Consider the following 10,904-nt stretch of genomic DNA (forward strand, 5'->3'; position numbering starts at 1 on the left):
CCATCCTAGTTCTGATGACCAATTGTAGAGCTCCTTGCAAAAGTGATTTGCACTTTATAAACTGAACTTTTTCTTGACCTGGCTCACTAGTGGTTACCCATCCATGTCTGCTATTCTGGCAGAGCCGATTGTCACAGTCTATCTCCTTGGTCACAACAACCCAAATCAGGTCAATGAGAGTCTTTCTCTAGGACTTTTTCAGTTTTCTCTGGGAAAGGAGCCCCTCGATCTCTGGTCATGAGGTTGCCAGAACTTGGGTGCACACACAGGATGCTGATCAGGAAGAGTGAAGTCATCACACAGAGAAGCTGGGATGACAGACAGCACTGATGGGATCGCAGTCTGTGGCTCCAGTTGTCCCTGACATCAGATGCACCCCTGTCCTTTCTGTAGTTTGGCCAGCAATCCCCACTCCTAGCTTTTTGGCTTAATCCACTTCAAGTAGGATTTCTGAGCAGAATCCTGACTTATAACTTACCTAAAGTGCTGATAGCAGCCTCATTTCTCAGTAGCATCCAGATCAAATGTCAAATGACCATGCCTACAATCAGCAGCAAAATGTTAGGTGTGGAGTTACTCTTTCTATAGATATTTTTCTGTGTGTTACAGGGTAGAGAGAAGATAGAATTGGACCCATACAGACCCGTCTTCATATCTTGTTTCTGCTATTTCCTGGCTGTGGGACCTTAGGTAAGTTACTTAACCTGGATGGGCTTTAACTTCCTTTTCTGTAAAACACAGATGATAGGCCCCTTCACAGGGTTTTTGCAGGGATTAACTAAGATAATGTATATTGCAATAACTAATTCATTTTACTAGATATTTATTCATTTATTTATATGCTCTGGACCTAGCACAAGCCCTGGCTCAGAGAAGACCCCCAATAAAGACTCACTGAATGAAAGACTGGGTGAATGCATGAATAAATGAAATAAAATCATCATGAAGAATAGGCAAAAAAAAAAAAAAAAAGCCATATTTGTGACCTTAACAGAATTTCCATTCTCCTCCTTTGTCCTGAGCAGAAAGAAGGATTGGATGCAGTAAAACAGTAACTGAAAAAATAATAAAGGCACAAAAGAATTCAATAAAGCAGATGCACATTGTTAGCCTCATGGTGACTGAGGAAATTAGAGATTGCGTTTGAGTCTTGCAGAGGATGTGATGGCAGTCTCTGGGGCTTTGTTTATCAACTTGGCTTTCGTGGAAAGTTTTTGTCTTGCTCTTTGCAAGAAATAATGTAAGCAATCCATCAAAAGAGTCAAGAGAAAACCAGCAAACTTACTAACCATGATTATAATTGGTTTAGCTCATTTGTAACTTTGGGGAAATTAAACACGTTATTAGCAATATGGGCAAGAATTGCATAGAAGCAAGAACATAGGACAAATTAGGAGTCTGCCTAATACCCAACCATTTATTCTGCTATTGTCAGAGCTATAAGGGAGCTGGGCGTCTCTCTAAAGTGCCAATCCAGATACTACCTGCTGTTGGTTCTGAACCAATTGAGGCAAAGAGAAGGTGATCGATGTATCAGATCAGGACTGGAGAAAGTAGCCTAGACCCAAAGCAAAATTGGCTTCTTCATACTTACCCACCCAATCACAGGCAGGATCGGCTAGGCAAGCAGCCCTCCCCCAAGAAAAAGCCAGTCCCCTTGCAGAGTAGAAGGAGAAGGCTATAGATCATGGAATGGGAAGAAACAGCCATGTGGGAACAGCAGTCTTGACTACTTAACCTTGGCTGATACAGGATTGTAAACTAATGGAGGTTAAACTATTGCCAAGCCACCAATCACTGATAAGTTAGTAAGGGGTAGAAAGACCAAAAATTTTACCCTAGCAGAATGCTCTGGCTATCTCTGGCTACTTAACATATCATTCCAAAACATACATAGTGGTGTACATGTGAAATAATCTTCTCTTACTGTTCTGTTTAGCTGAGTGGTTCTCACTGAGGGTCTTTCACATAGTTATAGTCAGAGATGGTGGCTGGCTCTGGAATCTTCTGAAGACTTTTTCACTCACTTCTAGCACCCAGGCTGAGATGACTGGTCTATGTGGGGACTGACTGAGCATCTCTTCTCCCATTGGCCTCTCTAGTTTTCTAGCTTGGTCTTCCTCACAATTTTTTACATTTTTTTTAATTTATCTACTATGCACTGATACTTTGTAGAATATACTAAAACCGTTGTGGTAAAGCGTGATTGCTACAAAGGTTTCTAAAAGGTGGCTCTCACTTTCTGTAGTTAACTGATAAAGGACTGGTAACAGTTTGTAGACCAGTGTGGGCCTCAGATCCCACTTTGGGTAGCATGGCAGTAGACAAATGAATGTTCGCAACAACCCTACCAGGTAGGTATTTTGAAGTCCCCATATTCTCTTTGAGGAAATCCAGGCACTGAGAAATTAGATAACTTGCCCCAAACTCAAATTCAAACCCTGGCACTTTGGCACATCACCAGTGCCAGACTTCACAGATCTATGTGTCACAGATACAGAATAAGACTCAGTACCCCCAAGGCATTGGTAAAATGTTTATAACTGAGTAAAAATTTAGGGGTGAGGCTATCATAACACTAAAATTGCCCCTGGCTCCCAAATCCCCCCTCCAGTAAGCTTTTCAGAAATTCTCTTGTTTTACCTCAACATGAATAGCACACGTCCTAGAAATATCCAAATCTCCGACTCTTCATTCTGACTCCTAGCCAGGCCAACTTTTGAAAAGGCCTGGGGGACGAGAAAAATGACGCTCCTCATTCCCAAGTTCAACATATTTTTGAGCAAGATTTGTGCCCTTTCTGAAGGAGCGTGGAGGGGCCGTGAGAAATTAATTGGCACATCTGTTCTCATGAATGCTCGTGAGCAGCCTGTGATCACAAACAACTCATTAAGGGGCATCATCAGTCTCTATGAGAGGTACCACCCCCACACCATTTGTGGACTGCATACTCTGGCGTGTGATTCACCTTTTAGCATGAGTGACTGTTGACTCACGGCTTCAGAGAGCTTCCTATTGAGCCAGCATTTGCCCTAAAGCCTTGGAAAGAGAACAAAACAACTTTTGAAGGAAATGAACACCATCCCCTTGTCAACTGTGGGACTGTTACAGCTGGAAATGGGCCTCACTTCTCACCGGCAATAGTACCCAAGTTCCTGTGGGCTCCCAGGTCTCTGACCTGCCATGCTGGATGGGCAGCTTCCTTCCTGAGTCTTTCCAGCAGTTCTGCTCAGGGGATCTGACAGCCAATTATTCAGGAGTGACATGTATTGAGCACTTACACTTACTATATTATGCCAGGCACTATGCAAAATAATCTATATATACACTATTTTCTTTTATTCTCAAAACAAACATAATATGAGGGAGATGCTGTCATGATTTCCACTTTACAATTGATTTAAATTGAGGCAGAGAGTGGTTAAGAACTTGTCAAAAGTCAGAGAGCTGCGAAGTGGAAGAGCCAAGGCATTTGACTTCAGAGTGTTTGCTCTCAAGTGCTGAGCCTTAGCAAGCATTTGGTGGCAAGGTGGGGCCTCCTAAATCCATGGGAGCATTCTTCTACAGGTATTGAACACCTGCTTTGGCCTCGGTCCTAGGCTACAGTGCAGAGATGTGATGCAAAGAGTATGGCATCATACCCGGTCCAGGGTTCTTGGCCTGTCATCATCTTGTGATGGGGGTTTGATATCTTCTTACAGAGTTTGGAGGAGGATCCAAGGAAATAATGTATGAAAAGCACCTCACAAAGCCTGATCCATGGTAGATACTGAATGCGGGTTATTCACCATCTGTTCCCCAAATACACATGAAAAACTCAAGGAATGTATAGCTTCATGAAGGCGTACAATGAACATGTAATTAGAACTCTAATGCAAGCATGGTAAGTTTTAACATGGTGCAAACGAGAATTGTGATAACACTTTTTTATTTTTAGAACTCTTAAGAATTCTAAAAAATGTATGTCTCACCTAATTTAGCCCTAACAATTCTATGAATTTGATATGATTTTCCCCACTTAATAGGTAAGGAAATTCTGTATGCCTAGTACTGAGGAAGGGAACACAGTCTGTGAAAGGTAGCGTTTACTGAGGTATGATTATAGACACTATTTACTGAGCATCTGCTGTGTGCCAGGCATATTTTATATATACACACACATATATACACATATATAAAATATTAATATGTTCTATTGAGGTCTTACAATGGATATTACTGTTCACAAGTTATACTGAAGAAACTGAAACTGAGATAGTTTACGAAATTTACTTAAAGACTGAAATCTAGTATGTCTCAAAAATTACTTTTTAGTAGAGGATGGTCTTGCTGATGCTGAGTTTGCAATGTGAAAACTGTATTGTATATAAATAGGTTTGGTATCCCCTTGAAGTTTGTTTCACAGTGCTTATAATTTCATGCCTTTTAGGTACATTTTATTTTGTTCAAGCTTCTGTATGTATAATGAGAAAAGTACAATTCAGGTATTTCTGTGTTTCTTCTGGAAAACAGGCTTGAGAGTGAAGGTGGCAGCTGAATGTATCCGTGAATTCAAAGGCCAAGGTATTGACAATGGGTGGAAAGAAACATCATGAGCCTGGTGGGTCAACCAGATGGTCTCAGGCACAAGGTGAGGGTGCAGGTTTGGTGGGAGGATGAGGGCTTCCACCCTTCCAGTTGGCTCCCCACTGTCTTGCCATAGTTGCCTCACTGAGCTACAAATAACAGAGTGTGAATGATGGGAGTTCTCAAGTTTCCCTGCCCAGCTTTGGCCAACCAAACTACAGACCCCTCCAGCACAGCAATGCCCAAGCTTAGGGAACATGACTGACCCAGTTGAAATCCAGAAACAGGATGAAGTTAAAGTTCTGGTACATCCATAGCTGAGATTTTGTGTCATCAGATACATTTACTATTCAACTCATGGCCAGGTTGTCACATGGGCAGCAGTTTAAGATACTCAATAAAGCCAAGTATAAAGCTTGGTGCTGTCACCAGGTTGATCTGCCTGAATAAATGTGGCTCATGGAAAATGAACTATGGAAAATGATGGCTTTGGTCAGTTTTTCTTTCTTGTTTTACTTACCACCCAGTGAAACAAAAGTGTAAGAGAAAGAGCTTCTGGGATAGCTTCTCACTATATGTATGAGAGCCTGAGTGTGAACACAGGTCTATGCTACTGTAATGCCCATGTCCATTTTACATAGCTACACTCTTCTCTGACTATGTGAGTGTGTCAGAACTGAGTTATGACAAGTGATTGGATGGGCTGAGAGGCAAAGGATACAGTGAGCAGAAGAAACAGCACATGTATGACAAGGCCCTGAATTGTTGCTGGAGTATCAAGATGAGATACGTTTGCACAGATCATGTAAGGGAGGGCTTCTCATAGAAGCATCTGAATGCTTTGAGATATGTAACTCATCATTTGTTCATTTGGGGGGGTAATTCAACAGTTATTTATTGAGTGCCTTTTGTATGCTGGGTAACATTATAAAATTAGAATTAGAAATCACTAGAAACCTTTATCAAAATATCACTGCTTCTTATATCTAGAACTTACTTGTCTCCTTTAAAATAAACATGTCTATACAATTTTGTCTAGTTGGCAAAACTAGCAGCAAATGTTCCCTTAGCTGGCCTTTGAGTGAAATAAACGATGACTATTTGTAATAAATTAAGAAGCAAGCACAAGGGAGAGTAAAGACAAGCAGAGAGACATTACAGGGTCTTTGGACTGGGGGAGATCTTGTCTGTCATATGATTCAGCCTCTGTATTCTGCTGAATTCCAGAAGTGAAGCGAACCTCCCAAGCTCTCTCAGTTACCTGTCTTGGCTCCTTTCATTTTATCTTCCCTACCGGGTCTTCCGTCAATGTCTCATCGTTTTTCACTTGGATTATTACAACAGCCTTCTATCATATCTCCCCGCCTCTACACAGCAGCACAGGGATCATTTAGAAAAGCAATTTCTTTATTTTACTTTGCTCCTCAAAGCCATTCAATGTCTCCACAATGCCTTGGGCCGTGCTTCTCAGACTGTGGCGTGTGCCTGGGTCCCAGACAGTACTCAAAGCCATAGGATAAACATACTATCACTTTAGAATGCTAGTTTTTCTTGATGGCTGGTAATGAAAAACATTATTTTATATTAAAACAAATGAATATATATTATAGCCAAGATGAAAAATTTGCATGAGTTGAAAGATTTCAAAAAATTCTCTTAGTTGTAAGCAGTTGATGCCAGACCTTGGGGAATGCAAATTTATTCTTTTTTTTCGTTAGAGATTATTTCCATGGGAAAAATTTATAATGTTCTGGACCATAGGATAAATTTCAAGTTACATGCCAGTTTCTGCAGGATCTGTTCATGCCTGACTTGCCACTCTCTTCTCTTTAACGGTTCCCTTGAAACTCGCTTCTACTCGCCTACCTTCCCATTCCACTTGAAATAATAGCAATTGGAGCCTCTGGGGTTTAGTCAAAAGCAAAAGCCAAAAAAAAAAAAAAGCAAAAGCCACTGTAGGTATCTCAAACGGGAATGAATTTTATACAGGAAATTAGAAGATTGCAAAGCTGTTGGAAGAACCAGGAAAACAAAGGCTAGGGGAACCACTGCCAGTGTTCAGGAAATGAGGAAGTGCAGCAACGGCAGGAAGCTCCGCTAGCTAGGGCTCTAGGCTGTCTGCAGCAGCAAAGTGAGCAATTTGCAAGAGGATGTCTGCAAATTGCAGTCAAAGGGAAAAATCTTATGCCTGCCACCTGCCCCAAACCAAAATAATGGCTTTTGCTTCTCTTCTGCCTTTAAAATATTGCATGTATACTTCTAATCCAGAAACTCTTGTGTTATGGGCTGAACTGTGTCCCCCCCAAATTCATATGTTTAGCTCTAACTCCCAGTACTTCAGAATGTGACTGTAGTATTTGGAGATAGGGCCTTTAAAGAGACATTAAAGTAGAATGAGGTTATGTGGGTGGACACTAATCCAATCTAACTGGTATTCTTATAAAAAGAGGAGATTAGAATACAGGCACAGAGGGAAGCCAAGTGAAGACATGAAGACAAGGTGGCCATCCACAAGCCCAGGAGAGAGGCTTCAGAAGAAACCAATGCTGCCAACACCTTGATCTTGGATTTCTAGCCTCTAGAACTGTGAGCAAATAAATTTCTATTGTTAAAGCTACCCGATCTCTGGGACTTTGTTATGGCAGCCCTAGCAAACTAATACATTCTGGGAATAGGGATTTTGCAGGAGATAGCTGCTAGGCTTCCAATACCCTTGTTACAAAGGGGAACATAGAAGGGCAGAAATGGTACTGAATGGCCAAGAGACAATCTGGCACTGCTGCCCTTGGCTGAACTCATGCTAAGACCCAGTCATGGAGCTAAGCACGTTGCACATGTTATCTCATTTAATTTAATCCTCATATCATCCACTAATAGTGGGAACCTGGATCTGACCACTGAGGTGGATCTCTTAGTACACTATCTGGTTGCATATGCACTTTCCTCTCTGGTCCACCCAGGGGGCATTTACTGGTACTTTGCCCACTCCCCACCCAACACTAATCCCCCCGCCCCATAGAGCACACCATTTCCTCCTGTATTCCCCAGAACCCATAGCCTATATGGACTTCTTATCCCAGTTCCTGTGCAGATTCTGTGCACTTTTACATCAATGTGTTTGTCATCTTCACTAAACTCTAGGTTTCTAAAGACCAGGGACCACATCTTGTTTGGTTTTGCATTTCTAGAGCCCAATTCAGTGCCTGATGATATGGTTTTTATTCAAGATGTGTTAGAAGAAGGTGGGAGGGGGGATTAGAACCGAGGACTAGACCACAGTGCTTTCCCTGCACCACAGTGCCATAATCCTGTAAGAACAATGCTAACTAATCCAGAAAGGACAGGAAAGAGGAATGCTTTTACATACATGCATGATGCACGCATGCGTGACTTTTCTAGCCCTGATGCTAGACCCTTTCCCTTATAGAAATTGGCCAGCAGTGTGGTCACTCACTAACCTTCTAAGTAGCTAATCAAGTGTCTCATTTGCTCAGTTGACAGAGAGATAAGAGAGAAGCGCGGTGGGTCAGAGAAGAGGGACCTGAGAGAGCTGAGAGGGAGGCCTCACAAAGCAGATGACATTTGTTTGAGCTTGATCTTAAAGCATGAGCCAGTGTGCTAGGGTGGGTGGGGGGTTATGGATATTCCAGAAAGGGGAACAGCATGGGCCATGTCAAGAGACTTTGGCTTGTTCAGTAAAGAGTAAGTAGTTAGGGGTGTGTGTGTGTTGTGTGTACGTGCGTGTGCGTGCGGTGGGGGGTGTGGGAGTGTGCTGATAGGAATCGAAAAACCACAACAAACATTCTTATGTACAAGTATTTTTTCATATTTCAGATAGTCAGAGAATGTTTAGATCTGGGAACTCTTTATAACATCAAAAATTGGAAATGGCCAATGCTAGGAGAATGGACATATAAACTACGGTGTATTTCCTCAATATGATATTATATAATAACATAAGCATGCAACTCAATATAGGATTACAAATAAAAGCTTATAATAGCTTTTAAAGAAAAACTTCTTTTGAATAATCCTAAGTGAAACAGCATGATTTGGTGTGATCCTATGTACTTAAAAAATAAAATCAAATCTTAAACGGGAAGGAAGGAAGTACTGTAGGCAGCGGTTATCGTTGGGTGATTTCCCTCTCTCACTCCTATTGCTTATTTTTTGCTCCTATTTTATTGATAATCAAGATGAATTTATTTTATAATGCACTTTTGAAAAATTCATGTCCTATATTAAAGATTTTTGCTACCAATTTCTTTCCTGTTCTGTGTTTAAGGGACACTGCACAGAAGAATTTTTTGTGAGCAGAAGAGAAAGGACCACAGTATCACTGGACCACCAAGACGACAGAGCTTAAGAAAGGAGGCCCAGACTAAGAGGTGTCAGGTCCTTGTTCTTCATTCCAGAGTGAAAGGACGAGTGGCTGCCTTAGAGGCCTTCCCAGAGCAGTCTGGGCTCAGTCAGTGCATCCATGGTGTCTAGGAACTAAGAAGGCCAAATCCCACTCCAAGCCAACCCCACATCCAATCCCTTCTACAACCTCCCAGTGGCCTTCTAGACTCATCTACGATGTTCTCAGCAATAAGTAGTCCTCACATTTGAGCCAGCCCCTCCAGTTTAAGATTTCTACCCAATTCTACTTTCTGCGTAGCCCTGGTTCTGTTATATGGGTTCACCCAGAGCAAGGCTAATTCTCCACATGACAACCCCCTATTATCCTTTGATCATGTCTAGATTAGGTTTCATGAGACCAGACATTAATGTCTGTTTCGCTATATCCTCAGCACATGTTACAGTGCCACACACAGAGGAAGCACTCGGCAAATGTAGAATGAATGAACAATAAAGGAATGAATACATGAATGTGCTCCTTAAGCATTCTCTTCTCCAGGCCCGATATCCCCAGTTCCTTCAACAATTCCTCTTGGATGTGGTTCCTGGACCCCTCACCTCTTGTTTTTGAATATCGTTTAGCATGTCACTGTTCTTATAAAAATGTGAGCTTAGGAGTCTGCACAATAGTTCTGGCATGGTGAGGATGGTGCACCATTCATGGAGCCATAACTTCTCTTTTTTAGAACAATCTATTTTTATAATGCAACTCAAGATCTTAATTGCTATTGACAAAGTCACTAATGTTCAAAAAAGATGGACTACATTTTTAGGGTTTGGGGCCACTGTTACCAACTCCATCAGGACTGTGGCCCCTCTTTTGACCATTCCAGATATTGCTCAATGTAGTGGACAAGGCACAGGATGAGTCGTCAGAATACCTGGGCTGTGAGCATTGGGTTGGTGGTAGTAGCTAACACAGAGTAAGTACTAGGCTCACTCTGGGCCATGCATTGTGCTAAGTGTCTTGCAAATATATTCCCATTTAATTCTTGTTGCAAATGTAGATACTGTTTTTATCCATGTTTTACAAATTGGGAAATTGAAGTTTAAAGAGCCTAAGCAACTTACCTAAGCTTGTCTCTGTCATTTAATTGTGAAGGAATCTCCATCTGGTCACTCAAACTCCTAGGACCTTATTGTGTTTATCTGTCAAAGGAAGATAATAATAATACCTGCTTTGGAGAGTTGTTACTGGGGAGATCTATTAAAAGAATGCAGTGAAAGTAACCATTAAAACTTATAAGCTTGCAATACATTATTATAAAGGTTCTTATTTTATAGGACACAGTCTGGAGACATAGACTTCAATTTCCTCTCCTGGTCTGCCCATTCCAGATTGCCGTCAGTCGACGTAACAAATGTTTTCTTCCTTTCTCTAATCCTGGACTTTTTTTTGATAGATTAAGAGTAATTGCTCCCAAATGGATACATGAAAGCCCAATTTCTGCCTAGCATACATCAAACCATTCATAAATATGCATTTCTATTTTATTTATTATTCTTCATTAAATCTATTTCAAGGGAAAACAAACAAATCCACTCTTTCCAATATTAAATTATCTCAGTGCCAAAGGTGGCTGCCTGCACCACTCTTCCAGCAGAGGGCACTGTTTCTCCATAAAGCGGGTGGGCCTTAGCTTTCAACGTGGGATCATCAAGAGTTTTGGAGAGGGGTTCATTTTCACAGGGACCCGCGAAATAAATGCATAACAAAGTCCCAGGAATTAATAATGAGGATTGTGCCATTTGGGTTGATTCCCTTTTCAGTTAGAACAGAAATGCCAGTGTTTGCCTTCTACAATATGAGGTCAGATATCCCCTCTTTTAGAAATCACAGAATGCAAGTGTTGGGGCCTTATAGACCATTTAGCCCACAGATCAAACAGCAGCAGCCGTTTCATTCAGTCCGCATTCATGTTTTGTTTGTTTTGCAC

General features: G+C 41.4%; 1 long non-coding RNA gene across 1 annotated transcript in view; it reads left to right on the forward strand.

The window, feature by feature from the left end:
* The window catches only part of LOC105882584 (uncharacterized), a 30,187-nt gene extending 25,568 nt beyond the window's left edge, over nucleotides 1-4,619 (forward strand). Inside the window, exons 2-3 of the long non-coding RNA XR_012915744.1 lie at nucleotides 610-690; nucleotides 4,513-4,619. This is a non-coding gene — a long non-coding RNA (uncharacterized LOC105882584). The remainder of the gene's footprint in view (nucleotides 1-609; nucleotides 691-4,512) is intronic.
* The last annotated feature ends 6,285 nt before the right edge of the window (nucleotides 4,620-10,904 follow it).

Source organism: Microcebus murinus, chromosome 2 (assembly GCF_040939455.1).
Source record: "Microcebus murinus isolate Inina chromosome 2, M.murinus_Inina_mat1.0, whole genome shotgun sequence".
Taxonomy (NCBI): domain Eukaryota; kingdom Metazoa; phylum Chordata; class Mammalia; order Primates; family Cheirogaleidae; genus Microcebus; species Microcebus murinus.